We start from the raw sequence: 26247 nt of genomic DNA on the forward strand, positions 1-26247 counted from the left end.
CATGCCCCTGGAAAGATTACCTCTATCACCTCTTTGAGAGTGTCAACAAACATGTAGACAGGTGATCCGGTGGACATTGTTTACTTGGACTTCCAAAAGGCTTTTGATAAAGTCCCTCACCAAAGACTCCTGAACAGACTTAGCAGTCATGGAATAAGAGGAGAGGTCCTCTTATGGATCAGAAATTGGTTAAAGAACAGAAAGCAGCATGCAGGAATAAATGGTCAATTCTCCCAATGGAGGGAAGTAAATAGTGGGGTCCCACAGGGATCGATATTGGGACCAATTCTTTTCAATTTGTTCATAATTTATCTGGAATTAGGAGTGAGCAGTGAAGTGGTCACATTTGCTGATGACACCAAATTATTTAAGGTTGTTAAAACACAAAGGGATTGTGAAGAGCTCCAAAGGGATCTCTCCAAGCTGGGAGAGTGGGCATCCAAATGGCAGCTGCGGATCAAGGTAAGCAAGTGTAAGGTGATGCACAATGGGACAAAAAATACAACCTCAAGTATATCCTAACGGGATCTGAGCTGGCGTTGACTGAACAAGAAAGATCTTGGGATTGTGGTGGACAGCTCGATGAAAATGTCAACCCAGTATTCAGTCGCTGTAAAGAAGGCAAACTTCGTGTTAGGCATTATAAGAAAAGAAATTGAAAATAAAGCTACTAGTATCATACTGCCTTTATACAAATCTATGGTGTGACCACATTTAGAATACTGTGTGCAGTTCTGGTCACCACACCTAAAAAAGGATATAATAGAGCTGGGAAAAGTGCAGAAAAGAGCAACTAAAATGATTAAGGGGCTGGAGCATCTCCCCTATGGGGGAAGATTACAATTGGGATTGTTTAGCTTGGAAAAAAGGAGGCTAAGGGGAGACATGATAGAGGTGTACAAAATTATGCATGGTGTGGAGAATGTGGATAGGGAGACATTTGTCTCCCTTTGTCAAAATTCTAGAACCAGGAGATATCCCATGAAGCTGATTGGTGGAAGATCCAGGACAAATAAAAGAAAGTACTTCTTCACACAGTGCATAGTTAAATTATGGAACTCACTACCACAAGATGTAGTGATGGCCATCAATCTGGATGGCTTTAAAAGGGGGTTGGATAAATTCCTGGTGGAGAAGGCTATCAATGGCTACTAGCCATGATGATTATGTGCTATCTCCAGTATCAGAGCAGTAAGCTTATATACATCAGTTCTCGGCGAACATGGGTGAGAGGGTGCTGTTGCACCATGTCCTGCTTTGTTGGTTCCTGGTTGATGGCTTGTTGGCCACTGGGTGAACAGAGTGCTGGACCAAATGGACCGTTGGTCTGATCCAGCATCAGGGCTCTTCTTCTGTTCTTGTGCTTCTATCAGCCCACATCCAGTTACTGACAGTTATTAGGGCTGGGAATTAACATAATGAGCAAGAACATCTTCTTTCCTTTGGCCTATGTCTTCTTATACTCCTCCGCGTGCATTAACACATTCCACACAGCAATATTGATTATTTATATCCAGCATATGTTACATATCATTTAGAGAGAAAAATAGCCTAAGGTGTTGACAAAATGTCTCTTTTCCCTTCTGTTAACATAGCAGCCAAATCTTAATCAGACATTTTTCCTTTCCAGTAACCCTAAACCCTATGGCTAATTTCCCCCCAAGTTATAATTGAATTCCAGTCCAAAAATAAAATGGGTTGGGGGGGGAGGTGTAGAGAAAACAATCTATAATTTCATCCGCATCACCACTGCAAAGTAATAATTATGCCAAGCAGTTAAGTAGTACTTTTTGAATGTTCAAAGTAGTGCTGTGCTGAAATCTGCCCTCCAATTTCCTGAAAGTTTTCTTCCCTCCTAAAAAGAAAAAGGTTCAGTTTTTCTGATGTATTCTCAGTCCACTTTTCAATTCCTTTTGAATTTCTTTGGGGGGCGTTTTGGAGCACTGTTGCTGATTCCCCCCCCCCCCCAGCGTTATACATTTCTCCTTTGCTCTGCAGCCTCCCAGGCTGCCTGCACTTCTTGATCTGAGAAAGTCCCATAGAATGAGTTATGTCATGACGCCTTCCCCTAGGCCAAGAGTGGGCAGCTTGGGAATGTTTGGAGGCTGATTTTGCCTCCCTTCACTCCAGGCCACAGCCAACCAGAAAAAACAGTTTAATATCTCTGGGGCCTCTGTAGCATCTACAGAGCCTTCATCTTTTTAAGGTGCCTTCTCCTATGAGACATTAGCTATTGTTAGTGAATGAAGAACTTGCGGGGTGCGCTGTTCCAGATGCCGGCCTGGCCGAGTACTCAGCAACATGCACTTTCCAGGCCTTCCAGAAACTGCACATTTCCCCTGACATGCCATTAGCATGCTGGAGGAATTATGCACTTCCCAGAGGCCCCAGAAACCATGCTTTGCCTCCCCCCGCACCACACCAATTGGGCCTTAAAGGCTGCCGCTATTAGATTGGAAGGGGAAATCGCATTTCCCCAGCCTTGGGGAAATCGCGTTTCTCCCAGCCCTCCTGATGGGGGATGGGAGGAGAGAAACCAATTTCCCCAAGGGTCCCTACACTAAAGGACAAAGGGTGTGCGCAGGTCAGGGTGGAAGTGATTCCGTCCAGTCCTGTCCACCCTTTGTCCTGCAGGCAGAGATGGATTGAAAATCTGCCGGGCATCTCTATCGGGACCCAGGAGGCCCAGGCTTGGGGGTGTCCACTGCCCTCCCAGGCCCAGGCAGATTTTCGCCCCATCCTCTCAAGTTCTTTAACCGTGATGTTCATCTTCTTCCCACTGATCTCTTTCCTTTGCTTTCCCCTTGTATAATAAGCTGGAGTATGGTGTAGTTTTCTCCTCAGATAATATGACCAAGTTATTGTAATTTCCTTCTTTCGATGGTATTTATTCATTCAGTTTTGCCCTGAAAAGGATCAAATGGAGAGCCAATGTGGCATAGTGGTTAGAGTGTTGGACTGGGATTCGGGAGATCCAGGTCCTAGTCCTCACTCGGCCATGGAAATTCACTAGGGGACTTTCGGCCAGTTCCAGACGTTCAGCCCACCCTACCTCACGGGGTCATCGTTGTGAGGATAAAATGGAGGGGGGATTATGTACACTGCTTTGGGATCCTTGGAGGAAAAAAGGCGGGATCTAAATGCAATAAATAAAACAAAAATGTAGATTTCAAAGAAGCTAAATTTGACTTTTTGGGTACCCCACACTGCTACAGACACATTTTGGGGTGCTGATACTGAAAAAATGGTGGGGGGAAGCAGGGAGCTTGCGTCACCCACCCCATCCCCAGGCTTTAACTAAAGCTTGGAGGCTGCAGACTTCCAGAGAGATGTTTGAAAGCAAGGAGGCTGACCCACACAGACCCTCCTTGGAATTACGATAAGTGCATGAACCCATGAGAATTTCACTGTCATTTTCTTCTCCTTGGGGGAAAGAAAACTGAAAATCAATGTCTTGTCGATCAAATTGAATGGTCAAAAAGACGTGGAAGATTTTTTTTGGCTCAGCGCTAGTTCAAAAGTGCTTCATAGACGTTGTTTTGCTGTAACCCGGTCAGATCATCAGCATTTTTATTCCCATATCGCCGCTGGGGAGCTGAGGCGGAGGGATAGGAGGCTGCCTCAGACCACTTAGGTGAGTTCATCACTGAGGCAAGATTATTTATTTTTTAAAGATTCATTTGAAAGGTTTATATAGCAAAGTTTCCAATTTACCAAAAAACCAGAACAAAGAAGTTGAGGAGGACGAACGCGCTGCACTTTATGACTAGCTTTCTCCTAAGTTACATTCCTTCTCCTTTGGCTCACTGAGTGATTAAGCAACTGGTACAATAAGAATTCTCCCCCAAGAGTCATTGAATGGATGAAATGAAACCTCTGTATATAATTGGGAGAGATTTGAACTGGGAGTGTTTTAGCTCTCGCTCCCAGTCACTGTGCGATACAAGTTGATGATATTCGGAAAATTAAAATGTTTGTGTATTAATCCTTGTCTCTGTCTCTGCCTCTTGGTGCATGGGTGAATAATAATGTTGTTTACAGTCTAATTATCAGGTTCTATGTTATTTACAAAGATATTCATTTGGTGCCTTTCTTCACCGAGAATTGCAAATGACTTTGCAAATATAAAGCGTGTTGCGCCAATTATGTGTCGAGGCATTGCTTTGCCCATTAGTGAGGTGCAGATGCCACGGGAGCCGGGGTGGGGTGGGGGGACTGAGTGATTAGACCAGTTGCTTAATGACTCAAGTTTCTTGGTCTCAGAAGGCACTTAAGTAAGTGCATACATTTTGTTGTTCTAGCCAAAGGCTATGACAAATACATCTTGCAACAGATCAATACAGCAATCCAAACTTTAAAAAATAACGCCCTACATCTTGTCCGGACATATGTAAGGAAGGAGCGACTTCAGGTTAAAGGTCTACCTCCACATAGTGGTTCACAGCAATTTTATCTAGTCCTGTTTTTTTCTTATCGTTCTTGATACCAAGCCAAAAATAACCACTTTCTATGTTACACAGGCATTTGTAACGTATCAAACAGTGCCCAGAACCCCACTAATCAACAAAGGTTTTGAAATCTCTCTCTCTCTCTCTCTCTCTCTCTCTCTCTCTCTCTCTCTCTCTCTCTCTCTCTCTCTCTCTCTCTGGTTCATGTAGGGAGGGCAGAGTGCATTAGATCCCCTACTTATTTTTGGCTAAGAAAGAATACAACTTATGATAAACCCAGTCATAAAATATAGCGATGGGTTCCCTGAAGATTTTGGGTCATTGGACACATTTGAGGTTTTGAGAGTGTCATGGCTGCTCTCATAAAATGACTGCTCATGCATTCACAAAATGGCTGCCATGGTGGACATGGCTGATCATCAAGCACTCATTTCCAAGAAGACAAACTGGGGAGACTAAAAGAAAAGTAACTTGCCAAAGAACTGAAGTACGAGGCAGAGGTGGGGTCTTGAGCGCCCCAAAATAAAACTGCCTTTTTCAATGCAAATAGAGATAGTGCTAGATGGCAGCACTTTGCTTTGCAGCATATTTATTTATTTATTTACATTTATATACTGCACCATAGCTGAAGCTCTCTGGGTGGTTTACAAAAGTATACCAGCCTCCCAGTAAAAGAAATAAAAATAACACATGAATCTTAAATAAAATAAAAATTGGGACGGCCAAGGATGGTGGTGACCATAGGTATAATATGTTCACCATCAGTGATGAGGCAAGATCCTGGCAGAGCTGTGCTGAATTACATGGGATCTGTTTCGTAGGGTGACCCTACGGAAAGGAGGACAGGGCTCCTGTGTCTTTAACAGTAGTATAGAGAAGGGAATTTCAGCAGGTGTCATTTGTATGCATGCAGCATCTGGCAAAATTTCCTCTCCATCACCACAGTTAAAGCTGAGGAGCCCTGCCTAGTGTGACCAGATACAAAAGAGAGCAGGGCTCCTGCAGCTTTAAATGTCCTACAACTCCCAGCATTTCCGCAGCCAGCAAGCGTGGGATTACACTCTGGACTCCCCGGTCTTGGAAAAAACGTACCATTGCAGTATATATTCCCATTATATTTAAAGTGTGGTTTTTTTTTCAAATAATATGCATTTTGTACACATTATCCTAAAATGTACAATTTCTTAACTCAAAATATATGTTTATGTAGATATATGTAACATGAAAAGGAGCACAGAGTTTGGTTTGAGCAGAGTACTGTATCATAACATTTGGAGAAAAAGAGAAAGCAAAAGAATGGATATGTTCCAATCTGCATCTTAGGCCAGATCTTAGGGTGACCATATGAAAAGGAGGACAGGGCTCCTGTATCTTTAATAGTTGCATAGAAAAGGGAATTTCAGCAGGTATCATTTGTATATATGGAGAACCTGCTGAAATTCCCTCTTCATTACAACAGTTAAAAGTGCAGGAGCTATACTAGAGTGACCAATGTAAAAGAGGGCAGGGCACCTGCAGCTTTAACTGTTGTGATAAAGAGGAAATTTCGCCAGGTTCTCCATATATACAAATGACATCTGCTGAAATTTCCTTTTCAATACAACTGTTAAAGATACAGGAGCCCTGTCCTCCTTTTCATATGGTCACCCTACCAGATCTACACCAAGCAGAATATAGCACTATGAAAGTGGTATGAAAGCGGTGTATGGTATATGTCAATGGGCCCCAACAGTTGTCAGTGCACTTCAATACTGCTGTAAAGCAGTAGTGTGGCTCCTGCCTCTTACATACTGCTTTCATGCTGCTTTCATGGTGCTATATCCTGCTTGGTGTAGAACTGACCCCAGTTTGAATGTTGCAGATCAGGAGAAAAAGGTGTTTAAAATTTGTTTTAAAATGTGGACTGAATGAAACCCTTGGCCATTTTTAACCTGAGATCATGTAGCTGGACATGCCAGGAATTGTTTGAACTTGAAGACTTCTGCATACAAAGTATGTGCTCTACCACTATGGATGTTGGAGGAATCTGGTTTGGGTGTGGAATTCAGCGAGTTTTCACGAGCTTGCTCTTCCCCCTGAGACACCGGCGCATGTATCCATGAGCTGACTCAACTTGGAGTGTGCCAATTCAGGCAAACTCACAGTTCCACACTTTTTGTATTTGTGCAAATCCTGTTTTGCTCAAATCAGGATTTGTGCAAAATCGCTACTGAAATAACATGATTTGCATAAAATTGCAGATGTCAATGGTCCTTGACACCTGTGATTTTGCAAAAATTGCACTTTTGGCAGCCCTGATTTTGCGCAAATCCCAATTTCCATAAATATTTCCAGTCATGATTTTACACAATTCATGGCTTGTGGACAACAAAAAAAGATGTGAGCTTTTGCCAGGTACCTGCAGGCTATCTGACAGTTTGCCTCGTGTGCCTGCTGAGGTCAGGCAATCAGTGGGAGTCCTCCCAGCAGAACATGAGCATGAACAGGACATAGAATCATAGAATCATAGAATAGCAGAGTTGGAAGGGGCCTACAAGGCCATAGAGTCCAACCCCCTGCTCAATGCAGGAATCCACCCTAAAGTATCCCTGACAGATGGTTGTCCAGCTGCCTCTTGAAGGCCTCTAGTGTGGGAGAGCCCACAACCTCACCAGGCAACTGATTCCATTGTTGTACGGCTCTAATAGTCAGGAAGTTTTTCCTGATGTCCAACTGGAATCTGGCTTCCTTTAATTTGAGCCCGTTATTCCGTGTACTGCACTCTGGGAGGATCGAGAAGAGATCCTGGCCCTCCTCTGTGTGACAACCTTTTAAATATTTGAAGAGTGCTATTGTCTCCTCTCAATCGTCTCTTCTCCAGGCTAAACATGCCCAGTTCTTTCAGTCTCTCTTCATAGGGCTTTGTTTCCAGACCCCTGATCATCCTGGTTGCCCTCCTCTGAACACGCTCCAGCTTGTCTGGGTCCTTCTTGAATTGTGGAGCCCAGAACTGGATGCAATGCTCTAGATGGGGCCTAACCAGGGCCGAATAGAGAGGAACCAGTACCTCACGTGATTTGGAAGCTATATTTCTATTAATGCAGCCCAAAATAGCATTTGCCTTTCTTGCAGCCATATCGCACTGTTGGCTCATATTCAGCTTGCGATCTACAACAATTCCAAGATCTTTCTTGTTTGTAGTATTGCTGAGCCAAGTATCCCCCATCTTGTAACTGTGCCTTTGGTTTCTATTTCCTAAATGTAGAACTTGGCATTTATCCCTATTAAATTTCATTCTATTGTTTTCAGCCCAGCACTCCAGCCTATCAAGATCACTTTGAAGTTTGGGGATGTTCACTATGAACTATGACATCTCCCAATGCTGATCAGGAGGCCCCAATGACCTTTGGCTTTCTCTTATGTAACCCCCAGTGCTGGCTACTGCAGAATGGGGACACCATTTGGGGCAGTGCCTACTGGGCTCCTCTCTTTCCTGTGTAGCCTGCCTACTGCTTACATCTACACAGTCAGTTTGAGTGCTCCTTGTCAGCTCTACCCAGCCTTGTATTGCTGAGACTTGGGCACCTGATAACTGTTCAACACCAGTAGGAGGTATGAGTGATTCTGCCATGATGCACACTAACGCATGAACAGTGCTTAGCGTGTGCAGCATCAGCTCTGGTTAGGCTCTAAATATAATCTTCACACAGCAGATAAAAATACAGCTTCCCACACAATTTGGATGTATCTGTCACTCCCCAACACTTCTGGATTCAACACTAACAGCAGCTTGGAAAACATTTCTACTTGCAAACCTATCAGGAACAGTGAACTCTTCCTTGACTGCATTCATTCATTCATTCATTCAGATAGATAGATAGATAGATAGACAGACAGACACAGTAGCACTTGCTTCTCTCTCTCTCTTTCTCTGTCTGTCTGTCTGTCTGTCTGTCTGTCTGTCTGTCTCTCTCTCTCTCTCTCTCTCTCTCTCATTCTCTCGCTGTCATACTGAAAAGCAGATGGGCTATTGAAAGTCCCAATTCCGTAGTGCTCTTCGAACAAGAATTCTCCTTCTGATACTTCATTGAGCATCCAGCCTCAAGGAATGGCGCCAACAATCAAAACACAGCTGGTCAATTTGAATTTTATGCCTACAAACCCTTACATGGCTTCTGGATCATTGCAACACTGCTCTATGGGGAATAGTAATTCAGAAATCCTAGTAATTAGGCAAAGAAAGATAGTTTCCATACTCCTTTTCTTGACCTTCCAAAGTTATTTCAAGTCTAGATGTGAAAAACTCACCAGAGAAATTGTGTCAGTGCTACTGAAGTTTTACTAGAGATTTAACAGGATCTTCCAAATTGACCTCTAACTTTGTGGGAGGTAAGATTCAGGGCCAAACAAAATATTACAGGGCAAGCTGTGTGTCATTTATCCATGTCATATATAAAGCAGGCAAGAGGGAGGATCTAGTTTTTACATGAAAAGGAGCATATATAGGCTGCCAGAGGAGATTCGTCAACTTGACAGTCTTTTAGAATTTAAAAAAGCAATAAAGACTGATCTATTCCAGCAGGCCTATCCAGTGAAATTTTAGAATGTTTTCTGGACGTTTTCAGGATGTTTTAATCATGTATGGTATGTTTTAATCCGTTTTAATGTGTATTTTATATCATGTTTTTATATTTTTTGTTTTATGCTTTGAATTATTTTAGTTTTTCAATTATTTTAATTGAAATCGGGGGGGGCAACCTTCTTGGGTCAGCAGGCAGCCATTTTGTTTATCAGGTTTCCTAATGTGCCCCCAGGCCAACTAAGGTTGCCTATCCCTGCCATGAACAGAGTACTACAGTTGAGAAGGCCCAATCACACATATCAAAGGACAGTGGGACACAGAGGAGAGCCACTTTGATAGATCTCGCTACTTGAGGAGGGATATATACGGAGCACATGGGCCAGGGGTATGGTGCTTCCCTCCCCGTTTTTGGCTTACCCAACTGTGTTCCGTTGATTTAAGCTGTTTTCTCCAAGTCCAACTCACTTTTGGTAGCTGGATTGGAAGAAAAACAGAAAGAAATGAAGCATAGTGAGGAAAGAAATGGGTTTTGCTCCTTTCCTCCATGTGCTCCTTTAAAACTAGTGAGTATAGTCCTAATTCCTCCTTTAGATGTGAATAGGGCAAATTTGCAGATATTAAGCTGAACGCCAAGATTTTGTGCAACTCTTTAAATCAGACATTGATTTGAAATAGACATTAATTCTTGGACATCACCAGGGAGTCATCCCAGGATCTGGAAAAATCCCCCTAATCAACCATATACCTGATTGACAGTAATATACACCACGATCAGCAACTCATGTTTAGGGGTAACTCCTGGTCAGATATATTATTACTATCATCATCACCATTATCATATAAATATATATATATAGAGAAAGAGAGTTGGTCATCCCGTTTTGATTGCCTCTCCATTGACTGATTCTCATGAAGCACACACTTCATTGAAAAGCTCTTAGAAGATTAATAACAATGGTTTTCATTGTAATTCAAAGTTGGGAGTTTATGCCTATAAAGCTTTTTTGTTTTGCTTTAAGAATTATGTTATCTTCTATAACAGTGTGCTATAAAATTTTATTTTTAATATAAAAACCGTCAAGTGTAATTAAACAAAATTAATTGCAAATTGGAGCAAAATGAAATATGAACACACACAAAAGTCTCTGTACAACTTCATAAACATAGGTGCAATGTTTATGCCCATAATAAAGCAGCCTGTAAACAAATCATGAATAGATTAAGATTAACCTACAGTTAAAAATAACCCAGTCAAAGTTTAGTTACATTTTTCGTTAGACTTGCTTTTCCCCGCAAACTGTGTTCATCGAAAGCCTACTGGTTGTGGTTGTGGTTCTTATTGTTGCAAGCAGTTTGCGAGTTGAGGGGCTGGAAAATATAAACTGCTTTGACAGTCATTTGGCAAGGGTATAATATATATGGTTGCTTGCACGAGCTGATCTCAGATGGGGATGATGGCATTTAAGAATTCAAAGTTGGTTCTCTGTGATCAGATTTGTTTCGCTTGAGTATGATAAATGTCCACAATAAACATTGTGCTTGCCTTGAGCAGTGATTTATTCTCCAAAATATTTAAAATAGCAAAGATGTTGCATTGTTGTTCTTCTGTATGCATTTTTCTGTAACAGTGAATCAACAACAGACCCTGCCCCCCCCCCCATCAACCTTTTCCCACTTGTTTACTAGTATTCATTGTCCTGATTGGCTGCAGCTTTTTTGGTTTGTAAGTTTCCTTATGCTTTAAACTTGCTAATAAACACAATGTTACCAAGTTACAGCTCAAATTTGGTTCCGTAACATCAGTATTCCTAGGATGGAGAAGGGCCATTGGAGAATGGCTTTGAAGGTGCAGCTGTCTTGAGGCTGCAAAAACATTTACAGCAGAGGTACTGTAGGGTGACCATATGAAAAGGAGGTCAGGGCTTCTGTATCTTTATCAGTTGTATAGAAAAGGGAATTTCAGCAGGTGTAATTTGTATGCATGCAGCATGTGGTGAAATTCCCTCTTCATCACAACTGTTAAAGCTGCAGGGGGCCTGCTGTCTTTTGTTTCTGGGCAAGAGGATAGGGCTCTTGCAGCTTTAACTGTTGTGATGAAGAAGGTCTGGAAACAAAGCCCTATGAAGAGAGACTGAAAGAACTGGGCATGTTTAGCCTGGAGAAGAGAAGATTGAGGGGAGACATGATAGCACTCTTCAAATACTTAAAAGGTTGTCACACAGAGGAGGGCCAGGATCTCTTCTCGATCCTCCCAGAGTGCAGGACACGGAATAACGGGCTCAAGTTAAAGGAAGCCAGATTCCAGCTGGACATCAGGAAAAACTTCCTGTTAGAGCAGTACGACAATGGAATCAGTTACCTAGGGAGGTTGTGGGCTCTCCCACACTAGAGGCATTCAAGAGGCAGCTGGACAACCATCTGTCAGGGATGCTTTAGGGTGGATTCCTGCATTGAGCAGGGGGTTGGACTCGATGGCCTTGTAGGCCCCTTCCAACTCTGCTATTCTATGATTCTATGATTCACCAGGTGCTGCATGCATACAAATGACTCATGCTGAAATTTCCTTTTGAATCTAATGGTTAAAGAGGCAATAGCCTTGTCCTCCTTTCCATATGGTCACTCTAGGTACTGCCTACCTGGGTGTGGAAGAGGGTGTCTTCACTAAATGTGTGGAAGGCCTGGAGACTTATTGTGGCCGTGTCCTTCCTTTATGGGAAAAGCAGGAGGGGGTCCAAGAAAGGGGAGTTATTCCTGGGCACCAGTGACTATGGTCAGTTCTCATCAGGACACTTCCCCTATCCTTTCTTTTTCTTTTAGTTTACAAGCTAATATATTCCTGAGAGTATGCTGAGCCCATTAATTTGTTTCCAGGGGGACTTGTTTCTCTGCCCGCACAGGACGACCAAGTATTAGAAAAAATAATTGGGAATTGCAACAAAATGTTGCAGTGTATGTATAATCATACATAGCAGGGCTGCTCCTACCATTCCAGACAGACAGTCATTTCCTCCTTAAGGATAGTATAAATTGTAAGGGGCTGAGCCAGCATTCCACTCGGTGGTCCTGTTTTAGTGCCAGCAATGTCAGCACTCGACAGCTGAGTTCTCTATTAGGGAGAACACCTATGATAAATTAAACTTTTCCAAACCAATCTGATTTAGGATAGTTGGCTTGGAAATTCTTCCCCATATCCTGCCAGATCATGGCTTAGGAGGACTTCTGGCCACCTTCCAGGTCAATGATTCTATTTTGATTTGTGGCGCTTTGTAAAGGGGTGCCACAAACTTCTGAATCCCTTTGGCAGGGAAAGGAGAGCAAGGCCTAATCTACACCAAGCAGGATATTGCACTATAAAAGTGGTATAGAAAAGGCAGGAGCCACACTACTGCTTTATAGTGGTATTGAAGTGCACTAACAAATGTTGGGGCCCATTGACACATACCATATACCGCTTTCATAGTGCAATATCCTGCTTGGTGTAGATTAGGCCCAAGTTGTGGCTAGCCAAAAAGACCCGTAGTACCATTTGTTAAATGAGGATGCTTCCTCACTCCCCTCTGGGCTCCCTGTGGAAGTAGGTTTGGCAATAGGAGCAAATGCTCCTATAACAATTTTATAACAACTGTGTTGCCTTGACACTGACAGGAGCAAACACAAAAGCAACTAAGCTGCTATTTCCTTCTCCCTCTGGGAATTCTGATTCTATCTGCTCTGTGCTTTGACAAAGACAAACAGCAACGCTTGCAAAATTAAATTGTTCATTTAATCATATTTTCACTTTCCTTGTGGCTGGTTCACACAACACATTTCCTCTCCTTGCAGGCTGTCCGGTCCTTCCCAGACTTGGGAGAAAGGGGCTAGGTGAAAGATTCTGGATATTGTCAGCAGCAATTCCCATGACGATTTGGCCATTTCCCAACCCCCCACAATCATGGGAATTGTAGTTAACTATACATGTAAGCTGCTAATTCACATGTTCTGTTCCTTCATGTATAAGTGTACCCCGGGAAGGCTGGGAGGCAGAATTTATCATGTGAAGGGGGAATTATGGGCTGGACTTTGCTTTATCATGGAATCATCAAATCATAGTATAGTAAAGTTGGAAGGGCCCTATAAGGCCATCAAATCCACCCCCCTGCTCAATGCAGGAATCCACCTTAAAGCATCCCTGACAGATGGCTGTCCAGCTTCATCTTGAATGTCTGTAGTGTGGGAGACCCCACCACCTCCCTTGGTCATTCGTTCCATTGTTGTACTGCTCTTACAGTCAAGAAGTTTTTCCTGATGTCCAGCTGGAATCTGGCTTCCTGTAACTTGAGCCCATTATTACATGTCCTTCACTCTGGGATGATCAAGAAGAGATCCTGGCCCTCCTCTGTAGGACAAGTGCTTTCAAGTATTTGAAGAGTGCTATCATGTCTCCCCTCAGTGTTCTGTTCTCCAGGCTAAACATGCGGAGTTCTTTCAGTCTCTCATCATAGGGCTTTGTTTCCAAACCCCTGATCATCTTTGTTGCCCATTACCCTCCTCCATGCACTGGTGGGCCATGTGACTCGGCCATAAGTCTCTATTGGGCAACTAGTTGGCTTTCATGAATACAGATGGGGTCTTCAAATGAATAACCTTCAGTCACTTATAGTGTGTGGGCTGGCCATTCCCGCCCCCCAGATATCCTTTCAGCATATGTGGGAAGGGGGCCTATGCCCTTGCTGACACAGTCACATGGAACTCCAGCATGTGAGTGGGAATACTGGACCAATCAAAATCTACTCTGGTGTGGAGGAGCTCTGTGTATATACGTCATTCTAGGACCCCTACTCACACTCACCAAATGTGCACCCTTTGGGGGTTGGCAGGGCTTGTTATCGGAAGGGGCAGAATGAAGCAGACTGATTTCAACAGTGAAGGGCTTGGCAATCTTCATTGAGTCATAAGAGTCCCCTGGCTAAGGAGCCAGAAATATAAAACTGCAGAGCAAATCAGACCATGCTCCTAACAGAATGAAACCACCACTACTACTAAACACAGTGAACATGCTAGTCTTTTTATATACAAGAAACCCAGACTAACAAGGAAATAATCTTGCTCAATCTGGCTGTTAGACAACATCTCCCCCTTGTGACCCATGTTTGCAAAGAAGGTTCTGTTATGCATCCAGAGCTGTGAATTATCTATGCACCCTGAGTGACTCTTGCTGTTACACTTACTGACAACATTAAAAATTCCAAAATTAAATTAATCCTTAGTTTGCAACCTTTTGTTTTGGTTTGGATGATCCCCTGCCATTGCTATTCCAGCAGGGCTTGCAGTCCCTTCCATGTTATTTTCATGTGTTAGGTGGTTCATCTGACCCTCCTCCATAGATCAATGATTCAGATTTATATATCCCCTCAAGTATTTGTGGCTATAGATATTATACATGATACATATGGAAGAGTGGATTGTGTAACTATGGATTACTGTGCCAAAAATTTCTTCCATATTTTGTCAACTATTCTTATTCAATTTGTTAGAAAAGAAATTGCTTTCAAAAAGAAATTGGAAGGAGAAGAGACTTTCAGAGACATTTTCATGGGCTTTGTCCAGGTTGCTTGTGCTTCCCTTATTCAGGAGGTAGCCAAGGAGTTTGTGCGAGTGTCCTATCTTTCATTGCACCATCATTTCTCCGGCCACCTGTAACCTCCTTGACTTCCCACACATATCTTGTAAAGCCCAGGGAAAGATGCCATGAGGTAATTCTTCCCACAGTTCTTTTCTTCTCCCAGATCAGGAACTGCAGGTAACTGTTAATCTGGTATTAAATGAGTGAAATAATTTTGTTAACAAATGACTAATGAGGCTACTTCAAACTGAAGGTAGCCAATTTGATCTGGAATGGTGGAATAATCTGAATGAGGGTTGGGGGAGACCTATTAGAAGACCCCCCTAAAAGACCTCAGACTCATATTAAAGAAGACCCCACATTTATATTCCACACCACTGGCCCATGGGCAAGAGGACCTTGAAATTGTGATTCAATGTTAATTGTAGGCTAGTCGCGAGTACCCAAAAAGGGTCTGACAACCATTTGGATCCCTTGCCTCTGCTCCCCCAGATCCATTTGTGCACTCCTCCTGCAAGGCCCCAACAAGTGCTTGGCAGCTGCATTTGCACCTTTACCCTTGCCTCAATGGGGCCTTTAACCAAAGAAACAGGTGGTGATGTTTTTGTCACAGACTGGTTTTTTAAAAAGAGGGGAGAAATGTAGCTGTTATTGCAAGGGGCACATGATGGGCTGTGCTGACAGAGAAGCTGATAGGAGTGAAAGAACAGAAGAACTGAGCACATGCTCAGATGCCCACTAGTAGAAGGGAAACTATTGCTTAACGTCTCGTGTTGTACGCCTATAGAAAACAGAATGGCCTTACTCTGCGCTTGTTGGCTGGGGGAAGCCATAGTGCTGGGCACGAGCAATGATTGGGAAGAGGTTTTGGGGTGGATATGACCAGATGCAATCACAGATGACCGCAAGTTCAAGGAACATACGCTAGAGGGAAATACATCAATCAAGATAAACATGCCAAGATAATTGACCTTTCAGCCACATTTTAGCAGGTTTCAAATTAACCCGTTAGTACTAGTGCCAGAGATGTTTCCGAAGCATGTAAGTATAAAACATAAGATGGTTGGAGAATGGATAGGCAGCTCATTTCTGACTGGTGAACGACTCATTTTTGGTTGGAAGGTGTTTGTCTCATTGCTCATTGGGTTCCCCACCTTGGACCAAACAAATATATAAAAGTACATGTAGCGAGAGCTCTTCGCTTCTTCTGCTTCACTTTGCTCTCTAGCTGCTTCTCCTATCTGGATTCCATAGGATTTGGGTAACTATGGACCTCTTTAGACTCTTAGACTTAGAACTTGCAAATAATTTTAACACTTTACTTTCTGAAATGATGTCTTAGAATATTTTCTGAACTTGAGACTTTATTTTATTTCTGAAGCTGGACCTTATAATTATTTCCAAGTTTTTGGTTTTCCAGTACACTGTAGTGTCTACCTTTAATTAAATGTAATTCTTCACATGCCTAGAGAAATGTAGTAATGCTTTAGCTTTATTTACTATATTTAAAGAATGTGCAGGAAGAGGTAAAAGGAAAAGTTAACCATGTTTAGCATGTTTTAGTTTAGTTTTACAACACAAGTTGTAGTGAGGAGGACTAATAACAATAATATCAGAAGGTTAATCTGTTATCTCACTACATCTGTATTGCCAGTGTTGTCAACTGCTGATCTTTTGGTTCATCTCATATTTATATTACATTCTCATTTGTTCCAATAATGTACTCACAGAATAACTTCTAACACTCATATAACTGCCATGCTATGGGGTGGGATGGGGACACTTCAAGGAAATTGGAGGACAGATTTCGGCTCAACATTTGCTGCACCTCTTCTCTGGAGCTAGACACAACCCTTGCATTTCCTTAGACCTGCATAGTGAATGGTGTGAAATGGGGCCCAGTCTGCCAACACAGGTGATGTGGTTTCCACTTGTAGGGGCAACACAACCACACCACACCACACCACACCACACCACACCACCCCAAAAAAACTTAGGAAAAAATGAGAGAAGTTGTGATACAACCCCCTGACAATGTTGAGCTCCACCTGTGAGAAACCGTTGAGAATTTCTCTTCCCAATTTCTTCCAATTGTTCTTCTAATTTCTATGTCCACAAAAAAGGTGGAGAATTTTGAGAGGCCATTTGCACACAATTCTACAGTAATATAAAATGGTGGGTGCTCTAGGCATCTGGTTTTGTTTCGTTGTGTTTCGTTTCGTTGTTTGTTTTACTGTTTCCAAGGAATGCTTCACCAACAGCAACCATTTATGGAGCATTTTGCTTACTTTTAAAAGGTCCACCATAGATGTGACAGGGGGGAACTGTGATTGGATCTCCCAAAGTCTTTTTTGTTCTTTGGTTATAAGCAACCTCAGCAGTTGTGGGAGGGGATTGATTTGTGTCAAGTCTTTGCTGCTGAAAAAGGTGGGATTAACCCTTTCTTCCTGTACCATTTGCTTGATATAAATTTTCTTGTTCTTCCAAACAATGGTTGTGTTACTTCATGATATACTATAGCTTATTACGTATGGACTAGTTCATTAGTTCCATGGTTAGTTGTGGAGGGGGAAAGACAGTTTCAGTACAGGTGTCTGTGTTGTTGTTGTTGTTGTTGTTGTTGTTGTTGTTGTTGTTGTTGTTTTCATAGCTAAGGGTGCAATCCTATCAGGATGGCTCTCAGCTTTCAAACTCAGAGGCTTATGGCCATCCAATGCAGAGGCAATCTTCACCTCCACCATCCTCCCACTCTGCATTTGGAGTAGATGGACTTTTTTGCTATCTAGCTGGGCTCTGCAGGGCTGGAGGGAAGGAGGTAGGAGAGCCCTGGAGATACAGTATAAGCTGGACATCCCAGTCCTCTCCATTCTCCAGCATGACCCCTTTACCCCCTCTCCAAGGTTGCTTTTCCAATGGAGAGGGGCCAGGGAATTCAGATTCCTAGCTCCGAGGTTGAAGCAGGGTCTCCAACCTCAGATCCAAGACTCTGAACTAGTCTATGCTCCCCCAAACACTGTCTAGGGATCATCGGGTTGCTCCTTAATGGATGCAATTTAAGTCAGGGAAACATAGCAGTGAAAAGTGCTAATGCAAGCATGGTGGCTGCCTAGAACCCCTGCGATCCCTCGCTATTGGCTGTGCTGTCTAGGGCTGATGGGAGCTGTAGGCCCAAATGTCTGGAAGGCCACATGTTGCCCAAGCCTGTGTTAAAGCCCCTCTCCAAATCAGGCACAAGCAGTAGTTCTGAAGAGGCCTGCAGTTGCTAGGACGTCTGATAAGAGAATGTTTAGATTGACCCTAAGCCACTATCATTATCCCCATCCTGACAAGTAGGCTAGAAAATGTAACCCTCACGCCTCACTGTAGTCTATCGCAAATGGGTATTTGCACATTAGAATCAAAAGCTGTCTTTGGGTTTCCTGTAATTGAAGCTGTTAAGGAATAGGTTTCTCTCTCTCTCTCTCTCTCTCTTCTTCCACCCTTCCCTGTCAAATTCTTTTTCTTTTTGCTTTCTTTGTACAGTAAAAAAAGAAGCACGCGGGGAAGCACTTATCCCAAAGTTTTGGAAGCTCATTTTATCATGGGAAGAATGGAAAATGTAGCACACATGAACTATCCTTTAGCAAATGTTTTCTTTTAAGGCACTTCTTTGAAGTCGCAGAGTGACTGACAGCAGGGAGCAGTGAAATCTTGTGTTTCTAAGTTACAGGCATCATCAATGGCTTTGCAGGCCTTGCTTGGATACATGACAGCTTGCAAATGAATGTGGCATCACCAAGCCTTTGTTCAGTTTCAAATGCAGAAGTCTGTGAGATAACACTGTTAGATCAATGTTCTTTTCACCCAAGGACGAGATCCAAACAGCCCTTAAGCACAACTCCACCATTCCAGCGACAGAGGGTTCAAAAGCGCTTTATTGATTAGTAATCAAGGCCTGGTCTCTTCAAAGGGAGCAATCAGACAAAAGACATAGGGAATACAGTACAGTATTTGAGCTTGCAAGGGGCAGGGTCCTGTTGCAGCATAAACCAATCAGAACATAACACTGGGGCATAGCTAATTATGCTAAACAATTCTTTCTGTTCTGTAAACAATACCTTTGGCCTGACAGTAAGTTACAGAAGTTAACTTTGACACAGCAGCACTGGAGCCAGCTGGAGCCAGAGCTCTTGTTTATGTTAGATAAGAAGGATGCACTCAAGGACACATTCTCGCATACAGGACATCATGACATTTTGCTTGCAATTTGATGGCTACTTTACAGTTTCCTGTTAAAAATGGAGGTGGTTGTGCTAACAACGCAATAAATATATGTATATTCCTCTCCCCAGTGACATTGTCTCCTCTTACCTGGAGCTTAGAGCTGAGTGCAGTCAATGAGACACAGAACAACAACAACAACCTCCTTGCACATAGTAAACTAGCACTTCAGGGAAATGACTACATTAAACCTTTCTCCCTTAATGCTAGTTTACTACGTAAAAGGAGGTTCACTGGCTTTTTTAACATAGGGAACTGTTTAAAAATATGATCTACATCTGAAACTTGAATTGGTACAGTCCAGAATTCTGCCAACTCACTCTGTCATCTCATTCTGCATAATACATAATCAGCTCTGAGAAACACTGTTCTTCTAGTTAAAGACCGTAGAACCCTGTGCAAAAGCTATTCCCACAGTAACTATTGGAAGTACACTTCCAGAAATATCCCCAAGCATTGAAGTCATACTTGACTAATGAAATGTACAAATTATGGTGTTTTGTGCATGTGGTGTTGGGATAGCTAATACCCTGGAAGACAGAAACAAAGCTCAAAGTGATCTTGATAGGCTGGAGCGCTGGGCTGATGATCAGGGGTCTGGAAACAAGGCCCTATGAGGAGAGACTGAAGGAACTGGTCATGTTTAGCCTTGAGAAGAGAAGACTGAGGAGAGACATGATAGCACTCCTCAAGTACGTGAAAGGTTGTCACACAGAGGAGGGCCAGGATCTCTTCTCAGTCATCCCAGAGAGCAGGACATGGAATAATGGGCTCAAGTTACAGGAAGCCAGATTCCGGTTGGACATCAGGAAAAACTTCCTGACTGTTAGAGCAGTACGACAATGGAACTAATTGCCTAGGGATTTAGTGGGCTCTCCCCCATTAGAGGCCTTCAAGAGGCAGCTGGACAGCCATCTGTCAGGTAGGATTTAGGGTGGATTTCTGCATTGAGCAGGAGGTTGGTCTCAGTGTCCTTATAGGCCCCTTCCAACTATACTATTCTATGATTCTATGATAAAGCAAAGTCCAGCCCATAATTTCCCCTTCACATGATAAATTGTGCCTCCCACCCTTCCCTGAGTACACATACATGGGTACAAATTTACTATTCTATGATTCTAAGCTAGATATAGGTCACAAAATTTCAACACTGGGAATGTGCGGTCTACTCTCGCTGTCTTGACTTTCTTTCTAGTAACTCTGCTTTGGATCCATTTCAATCAGGATTCCGTCCTCTGCATTCCACCGAAACAGCCCTTACTAAGATCACCAATGATCTCCTTACTGCCAAGTCTAAAGGCCATTATTCCGTTCTTATTCTCCTTGATCTAACTGCAGCCTTTGACACGGTTGATCATGATCTTCTCTTAGATTCCCTTCATGACCTTGGATTTTGTGGCTCTGTCTACAACTGGTTTGCCTCCTATCTAGCGGGTCGCTCTTTCAGCATGTTGACTAATGGCAGCTCGTCTTCCTCCTTTCCTCTTTCAGTAGGGGTTCCGCAAGGCTCGGTGCTTGGCCCGTTGTTGTTTTCCTTATACATGTTGCCCTTGGGCAAGCTTATTCAATCTCATGGCCTCCAATATCATCTGTACGCCGATGATACACAACTATATCTGTCATCTCCGGAACTTTCTCCTGATGTTCACGATCGTATCTCGGCATGTCTTTCAGATATCTCAGCTTGGCTGCTTCATCGTCGCTTGAAACTTAACATGGCAAAGACTGAATTGCTTGTTTTTCCTCCTAAACCTTCTCCTCATCTCTCATTCTCTCTTACTGTCAATGATGTTACGCTTACTCCGGTCAAGGAAGCTCGTAGCCTTGGCTTTATATTCGACTCCTCGCTCTCCTTTATTCCTCATATTGAGGCAGTAGCTAAATCTTGTCGATTTTTCCTGTATAATATTGCCAGGATTCGATCATTTTTGTCTGTCTCTTCTGCCAAGACGCTTGTTCATGCACTGGTTATTTCACGGTTGGACTACTGCAACCTTCTTCTCTCTGGCCTTCCTTCTTCTCACATCAGTCCGTTGGTTTCTGTTCACCACTCTGCCGCAAAGATTATCTTCTTGGCTCGCCGCTCCGACCATGTTACTCCGCTTCTGAAATCTCTTCATTGGCTTCCAATTCACTTCAGAATCCAATATAAACTTCTCCTGTTAACCTTCAAAGCTTTTCACGGTCTAGCTCCTTCCTATCTCTCCTCTCTCATCTCACACTATTGCCCCGCTCGTGCTCTTCGCTCCTCTGATGCCATGTTTCTCGCCTGCCCAAGGGCCTCTACTTCCCTTGCTCGGCTTCGTCCATTTTCGTCTGCTGCCCCTTACGCCTGGAACGCTCTTCCAGAACATTTGAGAACTACAAGTTCCACCGCAGCTTTTAAAGCTCAACTAAAAACTTTTCTTTTTCCTAAAGCTTTTAACACTTGATGTTGTGCAGACTTCTACTGTTACTTTCTACTGTTAGTTTTACCCTACCCTGTGCCTGCTTACCCTACCCTGTACCTGTTTGCATTCTCTTCCCCTCCTTATTGTTTTACTATGATTTTATTAGATTGTAAGCCTATGCGGCAGGGTCTTGCTATTTACTGTTTTACTCTGTACAGCACCATGTACATTGATGGTGCTATATAAATAAATAATAATAATAATAATAATAATAACACCATTAGCACAGAGAATCAGTGAGCTGTAGTGGTTAGGAGGTTGGACTAGAATGGGAAAGACCTAGGTTCAAATCCCTGTTCAGCCATGAAGTTTAGTAGGTGACTTTGGGCCAGTTGCTATCTCTCATCCTAACCTGCCTCACATTTTTGTTGTGGAGATAAAATAAAGGGAGCAGCATGTTCACTGCTATGAAATATAAATGTAATAAATATTTGCAAGGATTTCTCACTCCCAGTTATTACTAATAGCAGCAACAGAATGATGCCCTGCCACCCTAAATTTAGGGATGGATTTGCTCACCTCAGTCTGGTCCCTGCGGGCGCTCACTGAACCTCTGCTGCTGCTCATCCCCATCCTCCCCCCAACCTGCTCACCGAGTGGCCACACACCCAAATAACAGGTCCAGCAGCCGCCCATCCCCATAGCAAGCTGCCATTTGCATAGAAATGGGGGATTAGGGGATTTCCATAAATATAATATTTCACAGTTGACAGCTGTAAAACGGCCATTTATGCAACATTACAGGCAAAAATGGACCATTACAGCCATAAATGGCTTCTTTATGTCCACCAATTGTGCAACATTGCTTTTACAGAAATCCGTGAGCCTCAGGCAGGGTCGGGGGGCCAGGCGCAGGGGTATCCTTCAGACTCCTGGACATCTCTACCTAAATTATACTGCTGAAATGAAGAAAGCTTGGGGTATCCAGGAGTGGATTTATCTGTGGAAGGGCTGTGAGCTCCATTCCATTCTGGTTTTGTTGTTGTTTATTCGTTCAGTCGTTTCCGACTCTTCTGAGTGCATTTCTTTTGCATCAAATGCTTTCTGGTGAATCTTGTAAAAAAACAAGTTCTAGTAAAAAAACAAGTAGATCCCACAACCTGATGTCTGGGCATGTCTGATATATAGCCATCACAACCAGTAGCCATTGATAACTTACCCTCCCTCTATGAATTTGTGTCATCTCCTTTTAAAGCCACCCAAAGTGATGTCCATCATCACTACATCTTGTAGCAGTGAATTCCATATTTAACCATGGCCTGGAGAGAACTTTAGGGAAATTCCTTAACAATCAAACAAGCAGGACTCTTGTACGAGTCAAAAATTAGCTCTGGAGTCTTGTTCAGCCTAAACACAAGAGGTTACTAAAAGGTCACAGAGAGAGAGAGGTATACTTGCTCTGCAATCACAGTGAATCTCAACCACACTGCCACCGCCGCCGCTTCTTCTTCTTGAACATTCTCCAAATAACCAATGCTTTGCCTAACTATTTCAGTTTAAGATATCGTACAACTAGGTTAACTCTCCCAACACATTTTGAAAAGAGAATCGAGTAGTTAAATATGAATGAGGAACAATAGTTGTTCTTTCAGGCTAGAGCTTTTTAACAAGATGTGGCTGTGAAGGAGGATATCTCAGCAGGCCTACAGTTACATATAATGAATGGTTTCCTACTTTCTAAAAGTAAAAGTAGTTCACAGAGGCCATTTAAGGTCATGGCCAGATTCTGGCTTCCACATTCAGTGTCTTAGCACACAACTGGATGTTCAGGAAATGACAGCAGCGGGGAAAATACAGATACCATATTGAACAAGTCTTTCCCCACTGAATATGTGGAAAGGGGGATAGCTTAGTGAAAATGTTGACTCAATATTTGGCTGCTGCGAACAAAGCAAATTCCATGTTGGGCATCATTAGAAGTGGAAATAAAAAAGCCAATATTATATTCCCCTTATACAAATCTATGGTGCAACCACACTTGGAATACTGTGTACAGTTCTAGTCACAGGGTGGGGGGGGGAGGAATGCAGAAAAAGGCAACCAAAATGATGAAGGGTCTGGAGCAAATCCCCTATGAGGAAAGGTTACAATGTCTGGGACTGTTTAGATTAGAGGGGGGAAAGTGAATTTGGGGAGACATGATAGAAGTGTACAAAATTATGCATGTATACATTTTTTCGCTCCCTCTCCCATAATACTGGAGCCCAGAGTCATCCCATGAAGTTGAACGATGGGAGACTTCGAGCAGATAAAGGGAAGTGCTTCTTTACACAGTGCCAGTTGCTGGGAATGTGAAGGGGAGGGTGCTAAATAATGCTCATGTCCCACTTGTGGGCTTCCCATAGTCATCTGGTTGGGCACTAGGGATGGACCGACCCACCTCCGTCTGGTTTCTCCAGATGCTCGGTGAGTCTCCCCGCCCGCTCACTCCCCCCTGGACCCCTTCGTGATCTCCCAGCCCTTTCCAGATGGACCATTTACTCCTGTAATGTTGTGTAAATGGGTGCTGATTTGATTTACAGAAAAACATGAGTTGCCGTGTTTAGACAAAATGGTGACTCGCTGAAGGAAAGGGCAGCTGCTGAGCACTCACAGAGGGGCCCAATAAAGGCTGGGGGCTTGCGTGTCTTTGCGAGTAGGCACAGTGCCTCGCAGAATGGGGTCCAGTAGGCTTGGTGCAGGGAAGTCCACTGGATTCATGAATCCAATTGGATACTTACATCATCTCTATTTACCGCAGTGGGGAAACTGGATGCTAAACTAGTTAGACTTTTGGTCTAATCCAGCTGGACTTTCTTATGCTTTTCAGTGGCACAATGGACTGTATCACTTCAGACATCAGGTGGGAAAAATGATATTTGAATGCTCTCACATGTTAAAAAAAATTAAAATGCATAGTCCTATAAATAAATAAAAAACTTGCATAGTTATTAGCCTGCTATGTTGGTTTTCTATACAGGTAGAGGGATTTTGTTTTTGTTTGTTTTTGAATCAGGGCGGCATTCAAACATGTTATCCCCTTCCTATAGTCTGAATTGAAACCTAAGGCATGGCTAGACAGGGCAATACCCCGGGGATCCCCCCGGGATCATCCCTGTGTGTTCACATGACACACGGGATCCCGGGAGCAGGGAGGGATGATCCCTCTGTTGGCCCTGGATATCACCCTACCCTTTTAGCCTGCTTATTCCATGGTCTCAGGATGATCCCAAGACCGCGGAATGTGTGGCCAGGCATCGCAGGTTGTCCCGGCTCCTCATGAGTAACCACGAGGAGCTGGGAGCCGGGCAAGGGGCACAGAGCTCTTCAGGAGCTCTGTGGCCCATCAGGGGTGGGGTGGGGTGAACGGGGATTTTTTTTTTTAAACCAAACAAACACCTTACTTTTTGCATTCGAGCGCTTGTGTGCTCCTTCTCCTTTAAAAAATAAAGTGGCAAGCGTGACATCCTCTTCTTCCTGGGACGTTGCGCACAACATGTAGACAGAGGGGAAGATCTTGTGATAACCATATCACGAGATCCTCCCACCTCCATCACACTAGACCCGGTAGGTCTAGCTATGGCCCTATTCTACCAGCTCACCTTTTTGTGTTGCATATGCAAACCAGGCTCCAGTGTATCGACAAAAATATATTGGGGGGGGGGGGGGGAGGGAGGTTGTCAATCATCTGGCAGGCATAAGGCTGGTGAGTTATGTTCAGTTTGATGGAGCACAGGTTGCCCAGGCTTGTCTTGCGTTTTTAGGTGCAGATGTGCAAATGTAGTTACCCTGGGCTGTATCTGAAATCTGCCCATTAAAAAAAAAAAAGCACACCTCTCAAATTGTGCAGACATGCCCTAAATACCTAAGAACAGTCTGTCCAAAGGAAGATGAATGGTGGTCCTGGTTTGATGTGTGAATCTTAAAGAGCCCCATTGAAAAATCTGATTTCTTTTTGGCAGCTATTTGATTCTATTCTCAAGTGAGCTATTGCGAGCTTCTTCCTCGGTGCTAATATGTACATACAAGTTATTACTGTAGACAAACAAGATACAAGTAAGGCCAGCCAAATATTGATTTTACTAACCCCTGCAATCTCTCTCTCAAAAACACACATAGCAGGAAATTCTGGAGACAAGTAGCTGATGGGGGAAAGATATGTAGATTTTCCCCCCATCATCATCATCATCATCATCATCATATTTACTTGATTGATTGATTTAAAATATTTCTTGGCTGCTTTTCAGAACAGAAGCCCTCTCTAGGCAGCCTACAGCAATAAAATACATAAAACATTTAAAATATTGATAGTGATAAAAAATATAAGCATAGTGAAATAGCAATAAAAACAACAATAAAAGCCAACAATAAAACCACCAGCAGCAACAACGCCAGCAATAACTACAGTGATATCAAGAGAAGGCCAAGATAAAAGAATATGTTCTTTTAATGTCCTTCTTAAAAGCCTGCAATGACGGAGCATGGCGGACATCCAATGGCAACTTGTTCCAGAGGCGTGGGACCACAGTAGAGAAGGCCCTCTCACATGTGGTCACCCACCTTATTGCTTTCATGGGTGGGCAAATGAGAAGGGCCTCCCTTTTTAATCTTAAAGTGCAGGCAGGGTGATATAGATGAAGGAGGTCCTTAAAATAACTTGGTCCCAAACCATTAAAGGTTTTAACGGTCAAAACCAGCACTTTAAATTTGACTTGGAAACACACCGGTAATGAGTGCAGCTGGTGCAGTATAGGCACTGTGTGAGCAAATTGCCTTGTCCCCACCAACACTCAGGCGGCCACATTCTACACCAGCAGAAGTTTCTGAACCAACTTCAAAGGCAGCCCCATGTACAATGCATTACAGTAGTCCAACCTGGATGTCACTAGTGCGTAGATAACTGGGATTGGCTGTGGCTGGCATCCCAGTCTAAGCTGGTAATATGCA

General features: G+C 43.2%; 1 protein-coding gene across 5 annotated transcripts in view; it reads left to right on the forward strand.

Annotated features, from left to right (window-relative positions):
- Positions 1–26247, forward strand: part of CHRM2 (cholinergic receptor muscarinic 2) — a 193109-nt gene that overhangs the window by 155171 nt on the left and 11691 nt on the right. The window contains exon 1 of one of the 5 annotated variants that reach the window (XM_063135041.1): positions 15693–15872. The exons of the other annotated variants lie outside the window; for them this stretch is intronic. The gene's annotated coding sequence lies outside the window, so the exon portion shown is untranslated. Of the gene's footprint in view, positions 1–15692; positions 15873–26247 lie in introns of those variants that run through there. 5 annotated transcript variants of the gene reach the window in all.

This window comes from Elgaria multicarinata, chromosome 9, assembly GCF_023053635.1.
Source record: "Elgaria multicarinata webbii isolate HBS135686 ecotype San Diego chromosome 9, rElgMul1.1.pri, whole genome shotgun sequence".
Classification (NCBI taxonomy): Eukaryota; Metazoa; Chordata; class Lepidosauria; order Squamata; family Anguidae; genus Elgaria; species Elgaria multicarinata.